The sequence below is a fragment of the Panthera pardus genome, unplaced genomic scaffold (genome assembly GCF_024362965.1).
Source record: "Panthera pardus isolate Hobbes unplaced genomic scaffold, ASM2436296v1 HiC_scaffold_12, whole genome shotgun sequence".
In the NCBI taxonomy this organism is placed as follows: domain Eukaryota; kingdom Metazoa; phylum Chordata; class Mammalia; order Carnivora; family Felidae; genus Panthera; species Panthera pardus.
In genome coordinates, this window is record NW_026526677.1 from 94,832,457 (window position 1) to 94,836,445 (window position 3,989).

Consider the following 3,989-nt stretch of genomic DNA (forward strand, 5'->3'; position numbering starts at 1 on the left):
GCAGCCGCTGTTGTGTTCTTTCTCGGAATCCGGTGGTTCTCCAGCTTTGGTCCCTGGAATCACCTGTATCACCTGGCACTTGTTAGAGATGCAAATTCTGAGATTCTGCCCACTGAATCAAAAATTAGATTGCGTCCCAGCTGCTCGGGTTTTAACGAGCCCCTCGAGTGATCCTGCGGCACTTGGGAATCACTGATTTAGGAGATCCAACACTGTTTGTTCGTTCCTCAAGTCAGCAATTATTCTTCCCCCTTCTAGGCAAACATGACCAATGCCCGACCCCCTCCTCCAACACACACACGTGCTGTCGCCTCACATCTCTGTGCAGTAGGGAAGGGAAGCACTATGATCACCCCACTTTCCAGACAAGGAAGAAGTGATAACAGCCGACTGACCCAGGACCACACACCTTGTAAATAGCAACGTTGGGTCCCATGCTCAGGTCTTTGCGTGTCAAAACCTGGGCTGTTCACCAAACCTCACATTACCAACTTTTCCATGAGTTGGGGGGCGGGCGGGGGTGGAGGAGGTGGGAGGGGAGAAACCTTCCCAAATCGTATACAACTGAAACTTGCCGCGCTGCCTGAACTTGCCAGCAACTTTCACATGGGGTTATGTATTCCTTTCCGAAGGCCAGCAGAGAGGCTAATTATCGCCCTGCTGTCACCTGCCACCTAGCCGGTCCCTCCCCATCCCTTCCATTGACCGCATAGGACATTACTGGGTGGATTGTGGCAGGGAAAGCAGGGGAAGACTTAAATGCACTGCCTGGGTGCAGAGCTTCAGGGCCCACAGAAAGGCAGGAGTTTAACTAGACTGCTTAATTGGGGATGGAGAGGGAAAAACAATGGACCCAACAGAAGCAGAAACATTGTGGAAGGAAGAAGAGGTAAGACCAGAAGGCAAACTCGGGCTCCTCTTTTACTGGTTAGCAGCCTCTGAAGCAGCCCTTCAAGCCCACGACAGGCTGTCCGTCCACAGCAAACGTTCGTGGAGCACCTGTGACAAGCAGAGCATCACACGATCAGTCCCCTGCCTACAAGGGACACACTTGTTGTGCAGCGGAGGAGACGCAGGGCTTAAATGTGTACAGACACTCCGGGTTTAAGTGCTCTTGGCCATAAAAATATTTTAACAAATAGCAGTGTTTTTGGAATAACAACGGTAACATTTATTGAGCACTTACCAAATGCTAGGCAGGGTTCCAGACCTGAGGCGACCAGGGTGGCCGAGGGAGAGTTACCACCACTTTAAAAAGTTCCACTTCTGGTCTTTAGCTTTGCAGGCCTGGGAACTGGATTTTGTTTAGTCTCCTCTCTGTTTATCTGGCTCATCGCTATCAGATTCACAGGGAAATATATTCACCAGAACGGCAGTACGTCCATTTACAGCCCAGTCTACGACATTCGTGAGTCCGTTCATCTTCTTTCCTTATGAAAATCTATAGACACGTCACTTGGTGGGCATGGGATCAAAGCAGGGGACGTTAGGTGAAGGGATTGGGGAGTGTCAGAGAGAGAGAGCCTGGATACTGTCTCATCTTTGGCCCTGGAAACACCTGGATGGCTCAGAAGACACCTAGATGCTCACATGAAGGCTCAGGGGACCCTCTGCCTGGATCAGGGCTGGAGACACACGAACCCCGGTCTGGCTGCCCATCCTTTCTGCCTCCCTGCAGGATTGCAGCCAGGCTGCAATGCGGGTCATCTGATTTCAGCTTTAGTCTCAAGGTTCTCTGGTCCCTGTGGTTGGTGTTGTCTTGCCACACTCCCAGGATTATACCCACGACTGTCTGTCAAGGTAGTTTCACCAGCACATAAACTCAGCCTCGTGTATTCTGTACTGATACTTAAGTTGCTCTATCAGGAAGATGGCCTTTTCCTGACCACAACCCCCAATGCCCAGGCTGCCCTCAGAGCTGGCTGGCCATAAGACGGGCTAAGCATCTGCTCTCAGCCACCATTTCTCAGCCTCCCCCGTTCTCCCCCGTCTTTACCTTCAACACACACAGAGTCAGAGAGATCTGGAACAAAAACGCAGAGGGAGAGACTTTGAACCAGTCAGTGGCTTCTCTGTCTCTCCCAAGAGCTGTTTCTTCCTTATTCATCTTTGTATCCCCAGAAGCTAGAAGAGTTTCCAGTGCTGGTTACAGATTAATAAATCCATAAATGCCTCGTAGACGAATGGAAAGAGTTCTGGTCTGTGGATCAATACATTTAGAGTCTAAAATTGTTTTGGTACCATCACTAACTTACTTTGGGGTCTGTGACTAATCACTTGATGGCTTTGTTCTCTGTTTCCCCAGACATCAGATCGGAGAATCATCCCTCCTCCCTTCCTGCTTCAAAAGGACATTAGGCAGGTGTATTTGATCACTGCCAGAGATTGAACTTCTGCCAAGTTATAGAAGTTATGTATCACTTTTCCATCTTTTTTCCATCTTAAGATAGGCAATAAAGAATGAAGGCTTCTGGGCACTAAATAATACGTTTTCTAGTTCCATCACGTTGGTCTAACAGGGTCTCAAAACGCAGGAGGACACATCTTGTCCCACCAAGCTCTCGGGAATAATAAGATGATGTCTGTAAAGTATTTGATGGCTCCTGAAGTTGCTGCTGATCAATTTGCACCACTGTTTGGGTTCGCAGTTGATTCCACGTGCATGGTTTCAATGCTCAGAGAAGCGTTTTAAAAATGTAGGAATTACGGGGCGCCTGGGTGGTTCAGTCTGTTGAGCATCCGACTTCACCTCAGGTCACGATCTCACGGTTCGTGAGTTCAAGCCCTGCGTCGGGCTCTGTGCCGCCAGCTCAGAGCCTGGAGCCTGCTTCGGATTCTGTGTCTCTTTCTCTTTCTGCTCCTCGCTTCCCCCCTTTGTGTGCTCACTTTCTCTCTCTCTCTCTCTCTCTCTCTCTCTCTCAAAAATAAATAAACATTAAATTGTTTTCAGTGTAGGAATTAGGCCTGAAAAAGGGATATGAAATGAAATGGTTTCTAGAATTTAGTGATTTGTGGCTCTTGGTCAAGGAAACCCTGGTGCTCACTGAGATTGTGGGTTCTTCACTGAAGACCAAGTCAGACCTCATGATGCCAGGCCCCTGGATAAAGAGTCCCTGGACCAGGGCCCCAGCTCCTTCCTGCCCCTTGGCTAAGCTCCCTCCTCCCAGCATGATGTCTCCTGGAGCACATTGACTGATCTACCCTGTGTGATGCAGATGATCCTGGCTGGGTCAGTTCTCACCCAAGGCTCTGTGAGTGCTCTGCCCTCTAGCCAGCCATGCGCGCACTTTCTTTCACACTGGAAATCTCAGCCTTCAAGAACTCAGAAAGTATAATCAGCTGTTCAGATTTTCAAAGGACAGATGTAATAGGCAAAAATCCATTTCAAAGCCTGGGGCTGGAGTGAATAGTGGTAATAAAGTGAGGACAGTTTATAATCACTAATCCTCTCCTGAAAGCATTTCTTGGTAATCTCTCTCGATAATCTCCCTTTCTGCCTCTCGCCCGGCCTTCATTTTCCCTGCCACCTCCACCCTCCTTGTCTGAAACACATAAAGAAATGGTTTTTTTATCTAATGAATTTTTGAATAAAATTGCGTAGTCTGTTTCTTAATTTTAAAAGCAAGAGAGGTGAGCATTTTGCATTGCCTAAAGGAAAACCAAGTTGTTTTTCATTTTTATCTGGGGGGAAGGGAGTAGAGGGAAGGATTGACTGTGTGGGTAGGAAAATGATCCCCTATCTTTGACACGAATTTTAACTTTTCTCTTTGGCTTTCAGACTTTTTCCTAATTCAGTGCCACCCTATGTAAGCAACTGTATTTCCAATCTTCTCCCAGCATGGATGCTGGTGTCTAGCCAGAAGAGTCTCCGTGGGGACCTTGACTTTCTGTACCGGTGGCCTCCTGAAGGACGGGCGTGGGTTCTGATACCACAGGCTGGGCCACTTACCAAATCATTCAGATTCTCCGAACTTCAGTTCCCTTATCTG

General features: G+C 48.3%; 1 long non-coding RNA gene across 1 annotated transcript in view; it reads left to right on the top strand.

Moving 5' to 3' along the window:
* The window catches only part of LOC109257417 (uncharacterized), a 4,891-nt gene extending 4,687 nt beyond the window's left edge, over window positions 1-204 (top strand). The window contains exon 3 of the long non-coding RNA XR_002075973.2: window positions 1-204. This exon is cut by the window's left edge and continues 337 nt beyond it. This is a non-coding gene — a long non-coding RNA (uncharacterized LOC109257417).
* Window positions 205-3,989: the final 3,785 nt, after the last annotated feature.